The sequence below is a fragment of the Motacilla alba genome, chromosome 2 (genome assembly GCF_015832195.1).
Source record: "Motacilla alba alba isolate MOTALB_02 chromosome 2, Motacilla_alba_V1.0_pri, whole genome shotgun sequence".
NCBI classification, from domain to species: Eukaryota; Metazoa; Chordata; class Aves; order Passeriformes; family Motacillidae; genus Motacilla; species Motacilla alba.
In genome coordinates, this window is record NC_052017.1 from 124,458,059 (window position 1) to 124,483,087 (window position 25,029).

A 25,029-nucleotide genomic window follows, 5' to 3' on the forward strand; every position below is an offset into this window, starting at 1 on the left:
GTGTGTCAAATTGGGAAGTATTGTGCTGCAGGGAGTTTACATTTGAAGCTTTTGTGGAAATGGTCCTGAGATTTATTTTTTTTTGTATAATAATATCACGATTGATATTGGTAAATATTGTGAGTGTGCTTGTGAAATTTGCTCATATAGGCAGAACGATGTCAATAATACAGTGGAGGAGTGGGGCATCATATAGGAGATGGTGAATAATGATTGTAGTAATTGAAAGGCAGTTAAATATTAGGTGAAGATCTCTTATTAACATGTTTTCTGCTATAAGATCTCTTCCATTCCTGTACATTTTTGCTTTTACTAATATTGGATAGTGTATGTTTTGTTTTGTCAGTGGTTAATTTTTAACTGTTTTTCACATCACATCCATTAGACAAACTGATTTTTAAAAAAACTGAAAAATGGTAAAATTATTTTTTTCATTAAAAATACCTTCAAAACAGAATTTCCTTAAACATGAGAAAAGTATTACTCACTGAATTGTAAAACCCCAAATGCAAAAATTTATAATGAAAGCTGAAAAATATTTCAGCTTTTATAATACCAGCAGCCAACCTAAAAGGAGTTGAATCATCTAAAACAGATGTTGCCTAGTGATGGAAGATAGATTGGCCCGTGAGCCTGAATAAACTTTGTCTCTAATTAGTATGCAAATCTCACCTGCTCCAGGGCCCTTCCTCTTTCAAAAATTATGATCTATTTAGTTTTTCTGTGTTTTATGGTGAATAATCTCACCCAGGAGGTTTCTTTTGAATTCAAATTTTCTTCATACCTGTAATTTTTAAAGTATGCTGACTCTTTTAGTTCAATATTTTCTTCAAAACATCAAGATGAGAAATGTTACCATTTCAGAAATTAAAAGAAAAAAAGCTGAAATGAATGCAGACATTTAATAACAAAAATATTTTTGCTTAATCCTATAGGGTAAAATTCTCTTTTGCTGTGCATGCTTATATATGCACTATTATAAAATCCATATAAAAATTACAAAGAGGACTGACTATAGATGTTGAATATAAATTTCATTCTTCTGGTAAGCATTTGACTTGATTAGCAGAATATTTAATGCCAGAATGTTATATAAAATACAAAAAAATGCCCTTAAAATTCAGTCTTAGACTGTTAAAAATACGGATGGTTTTCAACCGAAGTGGGATCCCACTTGGCCAATATCACTGGCATAAACCATGTCAGCATGTTATGAACTATAGTCTTCTAAATATCTGTAAACTTCTGAAACTCAAACCCAGTTTCTCTTTGCTTCCCTTCCTTTTTTCCTGATACCGTTCCCTGTGTCAGCGTGGAACTTAAATGAAGCATCTAAGCAGCTGGACTTGGTTCAGGATGTGGATCTTTTGAGGGATATATTAATATCATCCACATTTAGACAACTCCTTTCAGGACTCTGCCTTCTAAATAACCAGCCTTTTTTCTGCTCTCTAGATAGGAAAGTTAGTTTCCTAGGTCTTAATGGTCAAAATCTTCGTCATCTGACACCCTTCCACCATGCATATAAGTCCCTGGCGCTGAATGCATGTGCACCAACGCACTTGTCTGCACACAGACACATGATCAGGACCTGAGATGGCAATTCCTACATGTTTAGAGGGCTCTCCAAGTGTAATGAAAAAGAATGTACTTTACACTGTATATATTTAATGGTGTAAGATCTTGTCTCTGAAATGCATGAAGGGGTTTAGCTACCCTCGTTCCATGTGTGTAATTCGTCTTTGGCGGCCTTGAAATAATAAAAAAGGAATTAAATACACCTGTATTTTATTTTCCATCTATGTGCAGGGGGCATCCTTGGATTAGTCACATAAATGTAGACCCTGAAAAATTTTCAAAGGCTCCAGTTAATTCCAAAGGCATCTTTAGAGGTTTGGGCTTTAATCTTCCTAGCCTTTCATTTCCTTAGCTCTAAGATGAAAATGTTACTATGCACATATCTCTGCAGCCCTTTGGAGACTCTTGGATGAAAGGTCCTGTAAAACTCTAAACCCTGTTTTTATTATTTTCTTATTGGCCACTAAAGAGAATTTTGCATAGAATATATAAGCATTTTGAACTACAGGGGTTTGCAGAGTTTATCAGAATCAAGAATTTTGCCCTACATATTTATGTAACTATTATGAAATAAAAGCACCAAACATAAATAATACATTAACGTATTTAAACTTTTTTCCTACAATTTTCTTATTATTTGATCTGATTCGATGGACAGCACTATTGAAGCTCTTCTGAGAAATGTCTCATTGTCCCAGGAAAGGTGCTTCTCATCAAAAGGTAACTATAGGGAAATGTTTTAGCTGTAGGGAGTCACCTGATTCTAGTTCAACACTCAGAGGTGGGACCAGGAATCTTGTTTGCTAAAGACAATTAACAGAATTACAGGTGCCAAACTATAAAATTGCTTGAAACAGAGAAGACTAATAGGTCAAAGAGAAGCTATAAGCCCAAATAATCAAGAAAGAGAAAATTCTGAATCACCATTTCCAGAGCAATCACTGTGATTTTGATTTGGGGCATAAGAATGCACAGAAATTGATGGAAACTTTCTTTTTAAGCAACATATAAGTGTGAAGAAATCAGTCTGTGCTCTTCAGTGGCAGCCAGGTAGATGGCAGGTCCTTGGCAGATGTAATACACTGGCCTGGGGCAGTCCAGAGCAGTGTGTGCTACCCTGGGGGCTATTCCTGCTTCTGGTTGCACAAGTCCCTGCTGTGGAAGAGATTTATTTCTCCCATCTCACTATCTTGCTTGCAGGTTATCTCTGTGCAACCTATTTACAGGGCCATTTTCCTGCTGTGCTCACCAGAAGACAAAGCCAAATTTGAGTCTGAAAGTTCTAGTTCATCAAGCCTTATTTTAAATACTTGGGTTTCTACCTTCATTTCAAAGACTTTCTCAGGCATGTTCAATAGCTCTTCAGAGACAACAAGGCTTTCTCAAGATTTTATTTCAGTTAAGCTAAGATAAATTCCTTGTCCAACAAATGCTAAAACTAGCATGAATCCCCTCCAGCTCAGAAACAGTGCACAACCCAGTCTGAGTATTGGGACTGGAAAAAGTCATGCTGCAAGCAAACATATTCACATATACTGATATACTTCAAATGAGCTGTCTAAAAATGCTTTGCAAGCTCATATTTTATCATGGGGTGAAACTCAAACATTTCATATGAGACAGTATCAATTTTAGTAGATGCATTGAAATTTATGTGAGAATTATGACGTCTAGAAGGAGAAATACATCTTTCAGTAAGAAAAGATGCCTCTGCTATGTTCATAGAGGTGGAAACTCCCAGTGTCCCACCATATTTAACTCTTGGCATCAAAATAACTTAATCCTTCTGACTGGCAAGGTACTATTGTAAAAATATTCATTTAATGTAGGATGTTATAGATTTCAAAAATTAATTTCTGGAAAAAAACCCTAAATCTTCCAAAATCTCACCCTTTTTGGGCATTTTGACCAGTTTGAAAATTTTAATCTTTTGTTTCCTTGTTTAGTCCTGTGCTTCTCTTTGTCAAATTATTTGCATTTTGGTAGTCTTTCATACAAAAAAAAAAAAAAAGGCTTATAAAATCAGATTAGGGCAATGTGGATTTAAGGAAATCTAAAGGAAAATGAACATTTCTCTGAAGCTCTAGGAAAGTTTGCACTAATGCAGTAAAAGTTTCAATATGTAATCAGGAATAAAAAAAAGAGGCTGAAATAAATTTACTTCTCAAGTTCATGATGAGAAAGCAATATTCAAGAGAATGCAACACATTACCTTTTCAGTTCATTATTACAAATATATCTAAGAATTTTACATTATTGGTTATAATTCTGACTCAGCAGATTAGGGTGAGTATATTGCCTTTGAAACCTTGCTAACAGAAGTGAGATTCTTTGTACTTTACTTCTTCCATTCCAGACTTCTTTTTCTCCTATTCCTCTCCAAAGAGTTAAGCTCAGAAGGAATTATGAGGTGACCATACATCCTGGCAGATTTCTATTTCTTTCCCTTTCTGTCTCACACAGATCATTGAGAGAGAGCTGCTCTTGAGGGAGGATTCTCAAGCAGATATGAGACCAGAGCAGGTGTTAGCAGACCAGACAGTGATGCATATACTTTTTCTATTATTATTCCTTTCTTTGAAATACATTTTTTTTATCATGAAACACGCTTCTTTGACTTCAGGTGACAGTATCTTCTATCTAGTGAGCTGAGCCCTCATCATATTTAAAGATGCGTAGTGGGTAGAGTGAGTTTAACTGACACTTCATGCCTTTTTAATTTCAATCTTAATTCATTTTCTATAGACTGGGAAGAAAGAGTGAAATTCCCTTTTAAAACAGAAATTTCTGAATTTTCCAGTCATTTTTGGGGAGCAATAAAATGAAAATAATTAAAATGCTTATAGGGAGTGTTTATTAGAGCTACTTATATTCAGGAAGAAATCAAAGCTAAGGATATTATTTTATTCAAAAGGAATGAGACAAAGTAGCAGGCTTTGGTACTTAAAGAGATGTTTCAATTCACTTAATAAAAATCTGAATAAAATGGTTGTTGCCTAAGAGGGTTTATACAAGTCTTTGAAAATGGCATTGAAAAATGGTCACTTTGACAAAGTTTCAAAGCACATCATTCTTTCTGCTGCAACACACACCTGTTCCCCATTTGTTCCTAGCAAAGCTAGAAGGAGACCTAAACATCACATGAATCTCATTCTGGTAGCTAAAGGTACTGTGTAAAGATACAGAAGCAATTTCATGCAAAGGATACTACAGTTTCTGCTGTAACGAAAACATCTGCCAAAAGCCTTGCAAGCCCTATGATTTTCCAGTTTCTGTTTGGGAAATATTGACTCGAATATTAAAATTTAAACTTTCTCAAATAAATTCTCTTTAAAAAAAATCTACTTATATTTTCATAAGCAATGTCCTGACCTAATTTGTTTGAAATGCTTTCCCTGTGTATGCTTTGCTTTAGATGAATAACCAAAAGACCTGGCACATATTTTTAGCTTAATTCTTTTTCATTCTAGCCAAGTTCATCTCTATGACACAAAACTGTCAGACAAAGAAGCATCATTTTCAAATATTCACAAGAGATGGGAATGTTGTTTTTCTTGTGTGGGCTTCTTTTTTAGTTTTGTTTTTGGATTTTGATGTTCTGGTTTACTGTACAGTTATAATCTCTCCTGCTTTGTAGGGTGTGTGTAATAAATGGGGTTTGAAATTCCTTAAACACTTTAGCTCCGCTTCAGCTATTAATCTCAGCAGCCATTTATTGGTTTGTATTCTGCAAAGCAATGGAGATTATCCTTTAATTAATTCCATTGAGGGGTTCAACTGCCATCATCAACCACAATATGGTTTCATAAATTAATCTTGTTGGGTAAGTATAATGCGATCTATTATAACATTTATATTAAAATGCAAGCAATAATACTAGAAATCCTGTGCAATGAAAAAAAAAATATATGTGTGTGTGTGTCTCCCAAATGCATCAATTAGTATTATAATATTAGTGATTAGCATAATACATTTTCATATTTTCAAACCATTTTACATATATTTCAGAATTCATCAGAAAATAAAAAGATAATGTTTTCTTAACTCCTACATAGGTAGCTGTCTTAAAAATTATGAAATTACATCTTACATCTAGATAAATTAAAAATATATCATGCATCTTCAGAACTCTTCTTGAGATCTAAGTTTCTCATCAATTGGTACTGTTGTAACTTAATCAGTTATAATAATGAATATTTGTATATGTGAACATTTTGCTGTCACGAGTACATTAGGGAAAGCATGAAATACTGCCTAAATTACTTCATAATGTTTTGATCTCAGGAAGCTGAAAATGCTTGGAAATGGGCACCTTTTCTGCAACAGGACTGATTATATTAGGAGACCGGTTAAGTGGGGTGTTTTCTCTAGCATGACACAAAGCTGAGCTTAGCTGTTGCTTTGGTCCAAAACTGGTTTGTGTGCTGACAGCATTGGTGTCAGCACAACATGTTTGACTTCCAGGACAATGCAGGAAAATTTACTTTCTTTGATCCTGTTGAGTGCTAAGATTTCAAGCATACCTAAATTTTAATGGAAGTAGCAGAAAAAAGTCAGGAGGTAATATGGCTCTTTTACACTTGCACAGGCTAAAGTCAGGAGATGGGCGGATCTCAAATTTCAGATCAGTTCAAGCTGGTAAAATAAGGTATCATTATCAAAGCTGCTCTTTTCTTAAGAACTGCTTTCAGTAGGATTTCTTGCAGATTGGCAACTTCATGCTAAGAAATTAACCAGAGTGTGTGCTCTCTCTAAAAGTCATCTAGCCTTATTATTTAAGTTAATTAATTAATTAGAATCCTCCAGACAATCTGCAGAAATAGCTTTATTAAACCCCTGAGCACTGTAAGTTACTGCAAAGCCTCTCTGTGGAGTCAATGTAAATCCTAATATTTCATTGATTTCAGCAAAGTGTGGAGTTTAAAATGGAGAAGTCTTCTTTACTAATTTTAGCTCTTTGGTTATACAAACCAGCGATGATGAGCTGTTTTTCATCTTTATAGATAGACAGATCTGTGATTAACTAATTAGTAATTTGTGCTATGATTCCAATATATTTTTACTTTTGGCATTGTAGGTCCAGTTTATCGATCAAGTAGTTCAAGGACAGAAGCAGAGTTCTGTGTTTGCTGAAATTTTATTAAATGTGCTCCTTTGAGAATTTCTAGTGGATAACAATAGAAATTGCAGCTGCTCAGTGTCCCATAGAAGCTCACATAACACTGTATCGCCTTGAAGCTTAAATCATCACTCAGGGCTGGCATAAAAGCAGACTCACACCAGCGATCCAGACTCTCCCTTGCACTCTGCGTGTCACTGATGTGGTTATGTTGTGAACAGCGTTGCACTATGGCAGCAAAATCCTGTTCTAGTGAAAGCAGCCCTGGGAAGGCACATATGTGCCTAAGCAGCCAGCAGCAGAGGCAGGCTGCAGCCAGGACAGGCTGTTTAAAGGCAAGCCAGCCAGCAAGAGCTGCCCCTCAAGTCAGCTCAGGAGCTGATACTACAACAGTCACCACCCAGGTTGAATGTGCTCACTTAGCAGAAGATCCAGGGCATAAGGTTGTTCCCAAAAGCAGATCTGTGGTTCTACTCCTTCACACAATCAATCAGATTGTAAAAGACCTCTGAGATCATTGAGTCCAACCGATGACTGAATGCCACAATATCAACTAGACCATGGCACTGAGTGCCACATCCAGTCTTTCCTTAAACACCTTCAGGGACGGTGACTCCACCACCTCCCTGGGCAGCCCATTCCTATGTCTAATCCCCTTTTCTGTGAAAAAAATTCTTCCTAAGTTCAACCTAAGCCTCCCCCGGTGCAGCTTAAGGCCATATCCTCTTGTCCTGTTGCCTTCCTGTGGTGATTGGTGTTATTAACTCCAGAAAAACAGCATCTACAGTGGAAACATATCCATTAGGATCTGTTTAATGCTTGTAGATGATGTGGTAATCACATATCCTCTAAACAGAGAGAGATAGTTCTCTCCCAGGATTTTCCTGGAAAGCTGTGAGAAGCTGTGAGAAAGCTCAGAGAAGAGAATGAGAAACAATTCTTATCTCCGTTTGCTGCATCTTTTGTTGTGCACACGTGGAATGTGTTATGGAGATTGTTTACCAAAGGGTGGTTTCTTAATTGGACACTGGATGGTGTTTAGATTGATTGACCAATTAGGTTAAAGCTGTATCGGACAGTCTGTAAGGGTTACGAGTTTCTTAATAATATAGTATAAAATAGGATAGCTTAATAAAGCAATTGATCAGCCTTCTACAGTCATGGAGTCAATGCTAATTATACCCCGTTCAGGGGACTGTTACCACAATAGATGAAATGACTATCCTAATTTTTTCAATAGACAAAACACAATTTGTAATCTGTAGATTTAAAAAATGGGACTTATTTTGGGGTTTTTTTAATTTTTGTTTTGTTTTGGGGTTTTTAATTTTTTTTTTTCAGTGTCATTGCTTCCTCTTATACCTTTCAGTTCATGAAAAGCAGTGAGGCTCTGTGAGATGTATTATAGAAAAATGATAATAACTGCTTTAGAAATCGAAATCTGCTCTCAAAGCATTGACTTTGTGATCACATTTCCATAATTTCTGTTTTACTCTTTGCAATAGTGGTTATAATTTTTTGACTCAGACTGCTCATATATTTTCAGTTAACATAATATGGTGATATGTTGAAGTGGGAAAAACACTGGATCTACTGATAAATCTAATTTGTATTGAACTCTTAATGCTAATATGTGGAGCAGGTCAGAAGTGTTGTCAGATTATCGTAATGACTCACAAGAGCTGTGGACTCATAATAACATATATGTGTAAGTAGTTTATCATCTGTACTGACTATTAATTCATCTGATGACTGGATGAGAAGCAAACCCAGTTCATTGAGTATGAGAAATTGGAAACACGGTTCAAAGTCTCCACAGCCAAATTGTCCAGGAAGAGACACGATACACCCAATTTGTTAATGCTGGGTTTGTTACATTCTTTAATTATTTAATAGAAAAACTTTGACAGTTTAATTATCGTGTATAGTTAGACTTTAATGAATCTGTGTATCAGGAATTCTAGCCAATAAGAAATAATAATTTCTTGTCTTATTTTTGTCTGTAGAAGTTTTTACATCTGAACAAAAGGACAGTCTTTTAAAAACAAAAGCTATTGTCTTAAAGATTCATATCCTTACCTGTGATGGACAGTAACTTCTTATCATTCTCCTGTTATAATATTGAGTGATTAATCAAATGAAAAATTTGATTGCTACTGTAAGTACCCATATAACATTCTATAATATAGAATTCTATATAACAGCATTTTATTTAACTCTTTAAAACAAGGTAAAAGTAAGTTAATTTTTAATTTAGGAACTTAAAAGGAAAATAAGCTTTTTCTTCAAAAACTGTTCAGTGACAAATTATGATAACTGGGAACATCATTACTGTCTGTATATCCTTTTAGGTAGGCTCTTCACACGCAGTGGGGGTAGAGAACATCTTCCATATTGCCTGAGAGCCTGTTTGCCTGACTTGTTCTTTTTACATCTGTCTTGGACCAGTTCTTTAATAGAGCTAGCAGAAATTGTCACTCGTGACCATTCTCCCGGGGCAGTATCCAGGAGTATCACTCACCATATGGTACTTGGCCTTTCACATCACATTGGTGGCATTGACTCATGGAGTCACTGGGAACAGCTATGTCTTCTCCTGCTGTTTTCCATGAACACGAGTAGCAGCATTGGGAATCTAGGTTGAGAGACCGAAAAAATTTTTCAACCCCACCACAGGACTGGAAAAGGTAATTTGTGTCCTCCTACAGAAGTCAATAGTGTTACATTGTATGTTTCTGAATATGCAGTTTATGAAAACAGAAACCTGAAAAATTATGAAAGTGGAGTTTGGGTGCACACCAAGTTACAATGCCTTACCCTTCATCCCTAAGATACGTCCCAGACAGCCAGAGGCTATTGATTTTGGTATGAAGTGAGGATACCTGCCAAAAGGCTGTGTGGCATGAGGCGCTAAAATCAGTTAAGGCTGATCACCAGCTCCATCCACCATGTTTTAAAAAATTCTGTTTTGGCTGATGCTTTAAAATGTGTACAATTTTCAACCTGTCAGTGTAGCATCACATTCATGAGCAAGGATTTATGAGATTATATTTATCAGTTAAGATTGCAGTTAAGGCATGCCTGTAATTAGTTAAAGGCAGAGATGTTATGTGATTTTTAAATTATTTTTCCCTTTCTTAAATCATACTCCAACAATCTGTTTGAACAAGCAATCTATGACAGACCAAAAAGAAAAAGAACAGAATATCTTAAGTGTTTAGACATGGTCTCTACTACCAGGCTGAGATCTGTGATTCTTCTTCTTCATGGAATTCCTTATATATAGTGACCATTCTGTCACTATATCCCCTTCATCTTCTCATCTTCATCCAATTAAACCATTATGCTTTAAGAACTGAGCTGCAAGTAAAAAGTCTGCTCCTTGTCCTCTCATTCCTTTTGCCTTGTCTTGCACCACAGACAACAGATCCAGTGTGATAAGTCACTTCCCTTTTAAATTTTGCACTTCCACTGCAGTGCCCAGCAACACCTCAAAACAAACCCAACAACAAACAGCTACAACACTCCCCTCCCTGCCCCCCAGTTCTCAGTAAAAGGGAATGCTGTGGAGTTGTTATAGAAGACAGGGACAATTAAGAAATGCTGTAGTCAGACTCAGAGTTATGGCTTGAAACTTATGCCTGTGAAAAACATAGGTAAATGTGTCAATAGTAAGACAACTTGTAAAAACTAGATATCAGATTAAGATTACTGCCAGCAGAGAACCTCAGGAGTATGGAGTACTTTTTGAAGCACACCAAATTGTAGGACAAGATATGTAAACATGATTTTCAGAGCATAAATGTAGCTAGCTTTAGGACCAGAAGAAAACTCAGATGTATTTCTTTTATATTTTACTATCCAAGCATTCTTTTTAAAATAGATTTTGAATCAGGACAAAGTAAGTTCTTGTAAGCAGTCCTCTTTCTTCAGAAGGCAATTAGTGGTAAGTTTGGATATCAGTCCTGTTACTGTTTCCATTTGTAGAGTTTGACACAAGACAAAGAGCTCTCTCTGAGTAGGGCATTTACAGCCCTGCAGTCGCAAGGAGGGGGGTGGGAGAATGGCCTGACAGCTCTGAAAGCATGACATGCTCAACATCTAGAATTTCTTATCTTTGTAATGCATTGGGAATGGTCTTTGTGTTGGATCAGGTGATGAAGTCCTGGTGCAGGGCAAAATTCAGGAGAGATGTTTATTGACTGCATTTTCCTGGTCTAAAAGCCAATATACAAAATGCAATCAATAAAAGAACTGATTAATTATGCCTGACAGGAACACCATAAGGAAGGCCTGAGTACAGCACAGTTGTACACAGGACTGGTTGCCAGCATTACATCTGGGGACGAAAGAGGAAATGGGGACTAATGAGCCCTCGACTAAGGCCTCCTCCTGCCACCTCCACTGCACTGCCCAGCCTCGCTGGAAATAGAATGCTAATTAGACAACTGAGGAGCTGATTGTGATCAAGGATTTTGGAGCATTTTTATCAGACATTTACTGCAACATACTCTACATTTCTCAGCAAGGTGGAAGATCAAGAGGTATGAGAGCAAGATGGACAGATGAAGTAATCAAAAATCAAGGTGTTATATCCATGTGGACAAATTGTACAGTAAACATAAAATTAAAGCATTTAAATTTACAAGATAATGGGGCTAACTATGGAAGTTTTTTTGTTTTCAAAAAGGTTTATGTTTTCAAACAGGGTAATTACTGAAGTCCTGTTGAAATCAGTATAATTATGTTGATTTACGCAAGCAAAAAATCAGACTTAAATAGAAAAACAGGAAAAGAAAAGCACTTTCTCCTCTCTCCTCCAACATTTAATCTTCTTTGAAATGTGAAAGGGTCCTCATGCAAAATGAAAGCAGATGTATAAATAGGGAGACTTTCTGAAAAAATAGACAAATCCATGGATTTGTAACAATGATTTCTCCTGACTATTGAGACAATTGACATTGTCTTAGATAAAACAGAAGAAAATTTCTACCTCCACAGAAAAGATTCGGTAGCTCTCTAGAATTCAATTTTTAACATATAGCAAGAAATCTAAAACAAGTAAAACCAAGAGCTCTGCAAAATATTTTCCTGATGGCATGATGTTTGGTGAACTGCACCATTTATCTTTATTTCTTTGTAGTTGATGCTGTATGTGAATACTTCTGGTTTGAGCCATGATAAGAGTACAAGCAGATGCAGGAAGTCTGTATGATATAAATAATGATTATGCTTGACAAAATATTTTTGACATTTTAAGAGGGGTACTGTTGAGCAATTTGCTCTGGTTTGTTGCTCTCCCATGAAAGAGCTAATTTAGTCCAGTTAAAAGCCAGCTTTCTCATTGGCTCTGAAAAAAATTAGTACTTCATATGCAATCCATATCTGCAGCTTCCCTGGGAGCTGGCATTATTAACCAAACACTAGTCCACTCCTTTTCAGGCATGGAAAATTGCTGGTGGAATATTTGCTATCACCTATGTCTCCTGTAGAAACACACTCTAAATCGACTTACAGAGAGATAATAAGCCACTGTTATAAAAATCTGCATGTCAGATATTAAAAATAATACTGGTGATTACATTTTTGCTTGCTGTTGGGTTTATCTGCTATATTTTTGGAAGCTGCTACGGGAAAAAAACAAACAAACCAAACCCATGCCAGCAGCTCCATGGAAGGCATCTGTCTATAGGCTGGGATAGAGTTAATTTTCTTCTTAGTAGCCAGTACAGTGCTGTATTTTGGATTTAGGTTGAGAATAATGTTGATAATACACTGATGTTTTGGTTGTTGCTGAGCAGCACTTAGACTAAGTCAAGGACTTTCCAGTGCTTCATGCTCTGTTAGTGAGGAGGAGTACCCAAAGGTGGAAGGGGGCACAACCAAGACGGCTGACCTAAGATGGCCAAAGGGATATTTCATACCATAAAACATCAGGTTCAGTATATAAACCATGAGTTGGGTGGAAGGAGATTGTTCTCTACTTGGAGACTGACTGGGCACCAGTCAGCCGGTGGTGAACAATTGCATTGTGCTACACTTGCTTTTCTTGGGTTTTATCTTATCCCTATCCTTTTAATTACCATTATTATTATTATTATTATTAATCTTATTTTGCTTTGTTCCAATTATTAAGCTATTCTTATGAGTTTTACTTCATTTTTGGTGATTCTTTTCCCCATCCCACCAGGGATGGGGGAAGTGAGTGAGCAGCTACATGGTACTTAGTTGCCAATTGGGCTTAAATCATGACAGAAGGGAAAAAAAGGAAGTTTAGGTGTCAATTATTTCAGCTAAGCTGCTAAAAGGAAACTTGTCAGCTTCATTACCCTTCTCTGGACACCCTCCAGCAACTCAATGTCCATTTGTAGTGAGGGGTCTGGAACTGGACAAAATACACAGGCCTGGCCTCACCAGTGCCCAGTACAGGGGACAGTCCCTGCCCTGGTCCTGCTCTCCAAACAATTGCTGATAAAGTCCAAGATGCCATTGGCCTTCTTGGCCACCTGGGCACATACTGACTTATGTTCAGCTGCTGTTGACCAGCATTCCCAAGTCCTTTTTCTCAGGGCAGCTGTCTGGAAAAAAGGATTTATGATGCTATTTACAAAAATGGAAATTGTTTCATGTCTGAAGCCATCTTTTTGTAGTAACTATATATATTTGAATAGAGCTTTGTTTCATTTTCTTCAATCAGAAAAAAAATCCTTACAATTAAATTTGACTACAAGTTTATTTGGATTTTACTTTCCTTTAAGCATTTTCAACAAATGTGTTATTTAAACTCTGACATATGCTAAAAACACTTAAGTTTCCAATCTATTTACAAAATGTCTGTGGGTTACAAGTGTCTCCCAGCACATCTGCAGTTTGGGAAACAGCACACAGAGGATAGATTTGGCCTAATCTGCAGTCAGCTCTTGACTGTTGAATGAGTGTCTCAGAAGAGTAAGCTGTGTAGGGTGCCTGTAATACAGATGCATGTCACTTAGGATCTACTGGTGCCGTCAAATTAAGTTCCATTTAAGGTTTCATTCAGCTATAAAGATCTCAGTTAAAGGATATTTGATTTTAATCAAGCGATTGATCATATATTGTGAGGAAATACCTTCTTTTTTTTTTACTTCTTCTATTTTTCTCTTAATATTTTGTTTAGCATGGTATAGAAAAATATCTGGAATGTTAAAAAAGACTATATTTGGCAGTGTGAGTGGACATAGTGAAATACTCTGTAAATCACAAGTTTCAGCAGACTCTATGGGAGACTGACATTCCAAGTAAAAATGCATAAGGAAAATGATAGGTAAGGCAGAACATCTTTAAGAGAGCTCATTTGCCTTTGCTCTTGAGAATTTTCAGTACTGTCTTTGGTTCAGCTGAATGGGGTTTTATTATTTTAATTAGCTTAATGTCTTTGGCAGAGAATTGCTTTTGGAGCAATACAGGAATAAGATGGGGATGAAATATAAGAAAATAGCACCTCAGCATCACTGAATTAGCCCATCTGTAGAAATAATTGCTGATGTTAGGTATGCTTGACAGAAAGCTTGCAGCAGCACTGCTATGTTCGTTATCAACGTAGATCTATATTCAATGCATCTCTGGCATGATAAATAATTCCTTTTGAAAGAGAAAAGGCTGGATTTTTTTTTTTAGAAAATCACTTATAAGCAATGGACGTATCAAGCAGGATAATTGCAAGAAAGATTTAAAATGAGCATAAAATGACTGTGGCAAGTTGCTTTCATTTTCCTGGTAATGCCTTATTTAAAAATGGAGAATAACTTTGTTCTTTGTAATGTACTTAAAGAACTTTTTCTCTAATGTATTAGACATATTACCTCTAATTATTAGTCTCATCTGGATGGAGATTCTCTGCTGTGTCTTCCTGAAAAGCTCCTGTAGAGCCATTTTGCACTTCAAATAAATCTAGTCTGTCCTATAGTGCAGGAGTCAAGGGTTTATCATGTAATGGAGCAGCCTCTAAATCAGTCTCCCCTGCGTATCAGCTGCAGTAATTCCTCTTCTATGGCCTATATGCAGACTTACAAAGAAAACACTGTAATTTCTCCTGGAAAAGTGAGAAGAGCCCATGGCAGGACACAGGGGCTTTGCTTAGCTTGGGACTGGTGGCTGGTGGCTAGTGCTGGGCTGATGTTGCTCTTAACCTAAAGCTTTCTGCTTGGACACAGATGGAAGTAAATGACTAATGTGGTCTTCCATAAGGCTTGTATTGGTCATCTTGGTGGGAAGGAGGAAGAAAAGTAGAAGATATATTGCTCTGTTAGGAAACAATTTTTAAACACACACTGACCTGCAGCCTCGTGGTTTTCATCCTCAAGTTACTGGGTAACTCAATTCCAAGTATCATGACTTTTTGGTCAGTGGAAGAAAATTTACTAAAAAGCATGTTTTGGAAAATGATTGCTCTCATTTATCCTCCTTTTCAATTTCCAGCATTTAATTTCGTTTGCAATCTTTATTTAAAGAACAATAAACATGACAATCTTTACGTATTGAAAAACTCATAAAATTGAGGTGAAAATCATTCTAGGAAAAAGAAACTATGCAGTGATTAAGCTATGCAGTGAGTTATTAAACTTATTTTCAGTAGGATTCAGTCTGTGAAACTATCCTGATTTAGGGCAAATTTGGGAGAAAGCCTCCAAAGGGGGCCCCTCCAGAAAGCAAACCCACACAGCCCCTCCGCCAACCGGTTCGGGAAGGATTCCTCAGAGAGAAGTGGAAAGAACCTGTTTATTTAACAGGCACAGCACTCCCAGCACACGAAATGAACAATACTGGGTGACAACACTCTTTCACCGCTCTGAAAAGGATGACAAATTCAGAAAGTCTCTCTTGGGAGTGGTTGCTCTGTTGTCGGTCCCTCCAGTGCTGGGGATGGCTGGTGCAGGCCACAAGGTGCAAACTCTTGGTGTTTTCAGGTCCCAGTCTGGAGTAGGTTCGAGTAGTTCCAAAAAAGGGAAAGGAAAAACAGTCCAGGGAAAAATTCGGACTGCTTAGCTAAACTAACTAATGAGCAGAAGCAAAAAGCAAGAGCAAAGCAAAAAGCCAAAGCCACACTATGTACTGCCCATCTCTGTGTCCCACCAGCTGTGGGGGAGCAGACTGATAACAAAACCAAAACAAAACATTGGCTCTTCAGGGTCAGTCTTGAAGGCACAGAACATAATATCCAGCATAAACAGAACACACAAATGGGGATACAAGCATCACAACGTCACCCTAGGACAGAAACCTTCACAGGTACACAAACAACATTGGAGAGAGTGTAAAGAAAAAGCATTTTATACTGTCCCATGTTATGCAACTAAGAAAAAAAACCCCTACAAATATTTGTAAGTTTATTGCAAGGTTGTATAATAAACTTTTTTCTTTTTATTTTTCCTTCATACTCCTTATCTTTTTGTGAATCAGTAACTTTGTGGCAACAGTGGGAAAGGTAGATACATTGCATTTGACATCAGAAAAATGTAGATGATGCTCTCAATACAAGTCAACTGTAATGCTGTTCCAGTGAAATCTTACCTTTTTTTTTTCAAATGTAAAATATGAAAGTATTGCTGTACATAAACATGTGACATTTTCCAACCATCATTGAAATCTCAATTATTACATTAGGTATTTTACCCTTCTAATTTTAAAACCCTTAAACATTTTTAACTTTCCAAAGTGGGATATTTCTTATATAAGAAGCAGGGAACTGTCCCAAAGATCATCTTTCCTTTTCTGTGCTGTTCATTTACATTTTTGTGGGTCTGATTTTAGTTTTAGTTCTTTTTATCTCCACTTATTTAATTGATATCACTATTTCATCTACATGGAGAGTATAAAAAGATTTAAATATGATAAATAACAGTAGAATCAGACTAAGTTAAAGCCTATATTTTAATATTTGTACAAATACAGCTACTATCCTCTTCCTTGTCATTATCATTCTCCATATACTGTGGAGTTCCTAGGTACTTTCTAAAACATCACATAGTAAATGTGGCTTGATTTCTGGTTATATAAATTCCTCCTTGCCTTTTTCCCTTCCATGATAGATTCAACTTGGGCCAACCTGTAACAGGTGTATTATACTCATGAAAATGAAGCAGCATTGTCTCGTTATGCTAGAATTTATGTGGAAGAATTAAAAGAAACATTTGGATGGCTATTTAAAATAGATATAAATATATCTGCCTTGATGAAAGGCAAGTAATTTAATTTAACAGAAACTGTTAAATAAACAGCATGTTGTATTAGGTGGCAGAGTTCTGATGCCAATGAGTCAGGTTGCCAGAAGCTTTCAATCATGAGTCTCTGCTTTCAGTTGCTGATAGCATTGCCAAATATAAACCATTGTGTCTCTAATACTCTGTGCTGAATATATCCTTCAGATATTTTGTTAAAATTTTGATTAAAATAAAACCTTACTCAAGAAAGCTTAAGGATACAAATTCAATTCTACCCACCATTCCCCCAGCCCCTGCCTCCTCCCTCTGCCCCCTGCATTGCATCCTCCTGCCATGTAGGAGGGATGAAGGGGAGAAAGGGGAAAAAAGAAATGGCTGGACAGAACAGGAGCAAGGAAACTATGATAAATAAAAAAAAATGAGGGGAAGAAAATATATTGAAATGAATTAAACATTCCCAGTGAAGATACAAGATATTGAAAACCATCAGGGGAGGAATAGAGTCAGTTATGTTAGGGGGATGAATATAGGGTTGTGTGGGATAAGAGAAAGAAGTAAAGTAAAGGAAAAGAGTCAGCAGAGGGAACAGGAGTTTAGGAGCTACAGTGGGAGAGGAACTACAGAGAAGGCCAGGCTGAAGGAAAGACTGACCGAGAACTTGGTACAGAATGTTTAAAAACATAAAATATATTTATTCCTTTAAGATATCAAAATTAATTACATCATTCAAGTGTATCTACTTTCCCTTATTTATAAAATGACAGAGAAATTTAAGTATGCCTTCATTCCCTGAAGGACAGGACCAGCTAGAGACTAACAGTTTTACCAGTGTTATCACTGGTTTAGCATGAATAGCCTTGCTGAGTACAAAAAGGGATCATCTTCTTTCAGCAGTGCTGTGTGTTAATTATTTTCTGTAAAAACAATTGCACTGCCTCTGAACTGTGCCAAAAGAACCCTAAGGCTACAACTAAAGGACCCAGAAATTATGTAACACCTGAAAATTAGGGTTTCTCAGGCAACCTGAATTATCACTCCAGGCATGTATTTATGTTGATCCAGTCTTTCACTTTACCACAACCACCCACCACCACATGCTATTTTCTATCCCTTATCTCCATTCACCCCTGGATCTCTACAGGGCAAAAGGTTTCCCCTGCCCTTGTCGCATGCTTTGTTGGGACTGGAAACTCAGGTCTGCTTTGTGGTGTTGGGGATTAAAGACTTCCACCTGGTTTTCAGTAACTGGTTTTCGCAGTGAGCCTTTTTCTTGCTTGCATCTGAAGATCTGTGTGTGAAAATACAATTATATGCCTACCTTGTTGCTTAATGAGTTTTGATAAATGTCATTGATCAAGTACAGCACTATGCTTTATTTTCTGCCTCAGATTTATTTTTTATGTATATTACTTTACTCTATAAGGCAGTAGCATATAAATTTAGTGACAAAAAGTTCTGTATCTCTATTACTGTGCTACTAAGGTGTCAGAGACTCCCCCAGGTCAGGGTGACCCCGAAAGGTGGAAAAGTCTCTGCTCCAAACCGTGCCTTCAAAGAAAGACTCAGTAGTTTTCAGTCATCTGGTCTCAAGGTAATTTATTGTAAGTTATCTAAAAGATTTTCTTCTGGGCTGCTGTGGTCTGCTCAGCAGGTCAGCCAGAGGCACACTCTCCACCCCTGAGGCTGGTGCTATCTTTTATACTAATAACTACGTGTACTATATTTACAATTCTGTACCAATAGCTATCACCTATGTTAGACAATCAGCTTCTATTCTAAACCAATCTAAAAGTGCCAACATCACCCAAATCATGGAGGCTAGCAAGAAGGAAGAAAGACAAGGCATGCCTGATTCCTCCATCTTGGAGCCTCAGACCCCCATGTACAAAATCCAAACCCCACTGTACAGAGGTCAAAACCCCCCTGTACAGCACTCAAAACCTTTTCCCTTGTGATTATCTCTACTATGCTACCTAAACTTGTGTGGCTTGTAATTCTTCATACAGAGTCGGTAATTTGCTCCACAGGCTAAGATCGAAACCCCACGTGTTTTTGGCTGCATGCCAGGGTCTCAGAGCCCCCTGCCAGTGGCTTGGGCCATCCAGGGCACCCAGAGGGGTGTCCTGGGTTCCGACACTAAGGTACTACAAAGAATGGTTATATTCAGATGTAGATATAGTGTAAATGGAACACTACCCAGATTATGAGCGTTTCACTGACTTCATCAAAGATAGTAAAATTACCTGAGCACTTAAAGCACATTATACTAACATGTTTTGAGCTCTGTTGTTAGAGACCTGGGCCATCTACAACCATGGAAGATGATTGTTGGTTATTTAACTGCACCTGCTGGTCCCTTTCTGTTGGTAAGAAGAGAAGGAAGAACCATGTAGTGGAAAGCATAATGTGTGTGATGCTATGGAAATGCTCCCCAGACAGTTGTGTTTCTGCCCAGAAAATCTTTGTGAAGATCATGCCAAGATCTTGTGTGTTAAGTTACCTGTGGCTGAATCAGTCTCAAGCCCTTTTCTGGAAGACATCAACACACAAGCACCAGAACATGTGCTCCATTGCACTTTGTTGGAAAAGTTATTTTGCAGAAATGTCTTCTCCCTGTAAGTTTAACCATTACAGTTTTAGCAGGGATTGTAATGGTGCCTGTTCCCACCTGCGGTAAATATTTAATTGAAAATAATTTTCTATATGCTGATAAAACCATCATCCTACAATGAAACCCTTTGTAGAAATCAGTGTCCTTGCCAAAGATTTTTAGCAAAATCAGCATATATATTGCAGTCATCCACATTAACAAAATTAAGGTTATATGAGTTTATAGTAAAGCAACTTTTCTGAAAGCTTGTTATATAGTAAAATTGTTGTGACTGTGACAGTGAAAGAATATAAAAGTGACAACATGTCTTCCTACAAGCATCTTTAAATAGTTACATTCTGTCTTCTTCATATCAACTTGTGTCATTCCTAGTTTTAATATGCATGCAAAAATAGCATATTTTTCCTACCTCACAAGCACAACTACCTAAAACTCTAAAAACGAAAACAACATTGATATGATTTTGAAAAGGTAAATTAAGATGAAGAAAAAATATGTGTGGATCTAATACATCTCATATGCCTGAGCCTATGCTAAAATAGCATGAAGTCATGTTAAATACCTTCAAACAGGAGCAGGATCAGAGCTAATTCCCATTTATCATATTGTTAACTGAGATTTTTAACCTTTTATGGAAGGGCAGAATTTTTGAATAGCAGTAGCTTCCAAATTCTTTCTGTTGCAATGTTTAATTCATTTGAATTTGCTTTTTTATCATGTGAGATGCATATTGTATAAAGACTAAAGGTAGGGAATGCCTGCAGAAATACCTGGAGAGAGACAAGAGAGTTCATTGAATAGCTCAGAAATACTATAAATTTATTATTCATATTTTATTTTTTTAAAGCTTTAGTATCAATATGATTGCAAGTGTAGGTGAGTTGCTGGTGTCTTTCCCCCTTAGAGCTGATTACACAGGACAAGTGCCAGGTGTAACTCACCTCAAAAAGGGTACTACAGATCTTTCCACAGTGAAATCTCTAGTGACCCTATCCAAATAGAGGCTGTGTTTGGATTATTCTTGCACCCACTGGGCAGTAAGACAGATTTATTCCTCCATGTGAGGATGAAGCTCAGGTCACACCTGCTCAAAGACAGCAGGCTCCTGAGCATACTGATACATTTAATCTCGTTTGGTCCATTATAAAGGCAAATCACAAGACTTTAATACTGAAGGTGTAGAACTAGGGAAAACCCTGAAGCTTATCCTGAGGTTCTTAATGCACAATGACAGATCTAAATGGTATTTACACTGAAAGAGTCCACAGGCCTTTGGCCCCCAAAACTTTCCTATGCTTGTGAGCCTTAACAGATGTATTCTTCATGTTCACACAGAAGAAACCATCTCACACCAAAAGAGAAAGAAAAATCAGTTTGCCAAGTGAGATCCATTTAACAAAATATTAGATAAAGAATTTGCAAAGCTACTCATGAGGTGAAGAGTGACTCATTGAAGCGATAAAGACATGACAATATGAACAGGAAAAACTTGTCAATGTTAAATAAATTCCCCCCTTGTTATTTCTCTGGAAGAAGAGAACTATCGGTTCCGAAAACTTCATGAATTATAGAACGTAATAAATATTCTAGGGAATATTTTTTGGATGGAAGTATCATGCCATCTTTCATGAAGTGATGTGTAATTCATGAAGGAATTGTGGGATGATGTCAGATGCTGTTTTCCTGTGGTTCTTAGACAGACACATAGGTAGAATACCTGAAAGCAACTCATCTACTCAAGCTCAACAACAAATGGTTTGTGCTGCCTTAGGACTCCTTTTCTGCTGTCTTTGAGGGCTAAGAAAGAAAACTACAATGAATCATGTAGGAAGGGAGTAAAAATGAGCTCAGAAATGGGCAGAAATAATCAGAAGGAACAGAATGATAATTAACTAACATAATTGTTTATCATCACTTGGACAATTATATGTCTCAAAACCATATTTCTCAAAGTAATTGGATAATTTTTTATCCCATAATTTATATTCAATATGTAAGAACTGTGCATAAAATGAGAAAATTATTTTGGATGAGTGAAACCAGATTGTTTTGAAATAAATACTCAAGAAATACAGTTACCACTCTAGGAAAAATCAGCTAGAGTGGGATTTTTCTAAAGACTTAGAAACAAAGTTGGTGATAAAAAATATGTTATTTTTACATATTTACATTTTTACTCTGATTTCCCTAAATGTCTCTCAAAAAATAACATGAAAATTGCTGCATGTAAAGACTGCTCTGTGTTTCTTGGAAGTCACCATCCATTTCCCAAGGGAGACAGTATGAAAATCACAAATTGGAGTTAGGTGTGAAAGGAAAAGAGGAAACTCAAGGCCATAATTCTAACATGCTCTCTTTTACAGAGCTGAGCGTGAATGAAATGTCCTTTTTGTAAGCCAGGAAGAAACATTTGATATTTTGGGTATTAAACTCTTCATACATATCCACTAACAGAGATGTTCTGTGTATGAGAGAGAGTCATAAATGGATAACTCATTTTGTTTTCAACAACTTTCAATACTTTTTTACCTACTACAGTTGACCTTTCTGCTTAAGAATTAGATAAAGAAGTTTAATGATATTTTACTGGTTTATTGGTTTTATTTGGCAGGGAAAGTGGTAAAGGGGGTGACAAAGCAGAATTATTTCAGTACAGTAAGTCTGACATTACAGAACATTTTGATTTCATTATGCAGGGCACCTCTGACTTTGAAATTTAATGAAATCTTTCCTCTCTCATGCATTCTGTCCAATCTTAAATTGGTAACTGCAGAGCACAATTTTCCTTCCCTTGGTGAAGTGGAAATAAGTATATATAATCATCCAGACACTCAGTGATTGTATATCCAAACCAAATTTTCTGAAGCCTGCTATGGTTTCCTGTAATGAAGCAGTGAGCCTCTCTCTGAGCCTTGCCAACTTTCTGGGACATAGACCAGAGTTCTGGCAAAGTGAACCATGACTGAATTATAATGAGTGCCTCAAGATTAGTTTTTGACCTGTTCCATGGCCACAGTTTAAACTATTTTAAAAGGACCCCACATCTTTATAAAAGACCTTTGGATGTTTCTTGTTTACAGTGTGCTCTGACTAGACTTCTTCCTGGTGTTAATGCCAAATTTCATCTCACATTTGAACTGCAGATTTGACTGGGAAATGTCATAAATACTTGAAATATTTCTTTTTGTGGTATAGATTTCTCCCAGTGGGATTTTTATAAGTAGTTGAAGTCAGTTTAATGCTTGGTACAAAAATAAAAAAATCTTTAAAAACAGTGTAAAGGTGTTTGGAACCCACCTTCCAGAGCTAGCAGATGATACCAATTAGTGGCAGTTTCTTCCTCTGAGCTTCTGGGAGCGACAAAATTAGCATCACTAAGCTGAACACCTTACCTAGATTTTTGCACATTTTGAGCTTCCTGTCAGCAGTCTGGATTTTTAATTTAAAAGACTTAATAAATGCTGAAAATGTTTTAAAAAGACCCAAGGATGACCCTTGCTCTGTGCTAAAAGTTCCTGGAGCTACCTGCTGTAGGAGTGATTTCAAATATCCAGACTTACAGAGAGATTAAGTAGCCTCTCTTCTGTTCCAGCATTTCATTTTTTCAGCACATGAATATGCATGAAGATAGAAACAAAATTAACTGTGTCATTAAAACAATTAATTGAGACTACATGCCAAAAAAAGAAAGTAACTCCTGAGTGGTTACAGGGAAAAATAGGTCACTTTGGCCAGCAGGTTCAGTTTTCATTTCTGACCTAATTAAAAAAAATATTTTGCTGAGAATAGCTGTTACTTGCAGATTAGCAATCCAATATCATAGGTCTTTCGATTAATTATTTATGAATATTTTTTATTTAGGTCATACAACATAGGATAAATCTTATCTTCAGTGATGTGTTAATGAGCAATGCCAGAACATGTATTGATTCATCACTTTCATTTAATGACTTGTAAAAATGTTTAATACTCCAAAAGTATTAGGAAAGCCCCACCATCCCTCTGTACTCAAATTTCTAGTATGTTTTGAGAAAAGGAGCTCAAAACTAGGGAACAATATCTTTATTAAGGCTTAAACAGAAGCTGAGTAACTTTTCAAGGTTAAATATGACTGAAGAGATTATACAATGGAAAATGTTCTTTTACATTTTGTATTTACTTAGCAAGAAATTGCTTACACTGTATGGGTTATAACAGAAAAATTATAGGAATAAAACTGGCAGGTATAAGGTGGTGTTATTGTACAGATACTTTTGCATTTGTTGACTGTCTTGAGGGAATACCTTCTAACTGGATAACTGGAAAATGCTGACATTATAAATAAAATCGCTTGATATTTACAGTAGCTTTATTTTTACTCCCACTGTGTATAATTTTATTGAGGGTGCTTAGTTATTAGCATATTAATAATATTTTTCCTGTATACCCTTACATATGCATTGTCTTAAAATTATTATTTAATAATTTATTATGTTGTCATAAAGCACCAATACCTAATAAAATTTTCTATTGACTTCTTAGAGCAATGAGTGACAGAATTTTATGTTTCTAAAAAGGGTGAAGGAACAGTTTTAATGTGTGTTTTTCATCATCTTCCTAATTTCATTCTTGAAGCAAATGGAAAAAAACACTTATTTTATGAGTGGTTTGGTGGTACAAATTTTCAAGTTTTATTTTCTAGAAGAACAGCAAAAAAAAAAAAAACAGGCAAAAAAACCCACAATAAATTAAAGTACCTATAAAATAGAATTTCTTGGACATAGAAATAGACCAAAAATAAATTTGTAACAATTTTACAACTTTTTATGTTGACTGCATAAAAAGTATATCTTCTAATGAGTGTCTTTTGATCACTGTTCTAGTTACCCTTAGAAATTTTTTTCTTTGCTTTGCTTGTGCTAAAATTCACAAGATCAGTTTTGGCCTTGCTGGAATTTTTTACACTTTCTTGAGTTTTTGTGTTCTGTAGGACCTGGGGAGTTGCATGGATTTTATTCTCAATCAAAATCAGTAATGAATCAGGCTAATCTCTGCTCAGAATTTGTGAAACCTAGAAGTGTAGAAGGTGAGGAAATAAGTAAAGAGCCAGCTGGAATCACTTACCCCTGTCAGCCAGTTTTCCCTTAAGAGTGGGACTGTCACAGGAATCTAGCCCTAGAATACTATTTGATATTGCCACATTACTTTTACTGGACATATTTTAAAAGGCATGCACCACAAGCAAGATTTCACCAGTCATAGATGCACACCTAAATCTCAAGTATCTCCAAACAAACGGTTTGGGTTAACTCTGAACAAAAGGTCTGTAACAGGAAGAAAAGGTCCAATGTCCAGCTGTAACTGCAGCAGGAGTCACTGCAGGCCAAGTACTAACACCTGGACTGCAATTTGCACAGGAAAACCTGGTTTAAAATGGTAAAACTTTTGCAATCAATTAATCAGTATTTATTTCTTTAGTACTGACAGTTTTGTTAAAAGTTAATCAAGATGTTGCTCCTGGCTCTAGTAAATCTAGTTTCCTG

At 36.4% G+C, this 25,029-nt stretch overlaps 1 protein-coding gene across 12 annotated transcripts in view; it reads left to right on the plus strand.

The window, feature by feature from the left end:
- Nucleotides 1-25,029, plus strand: part of RALYL (RALY RNA binding protein like) — a 370,447-nt gene that overhangs the window by 27,585 nt on the left and 317,833 nt on the right. The gene's annotated exons all lie outside the window — the stretch shown is intronic.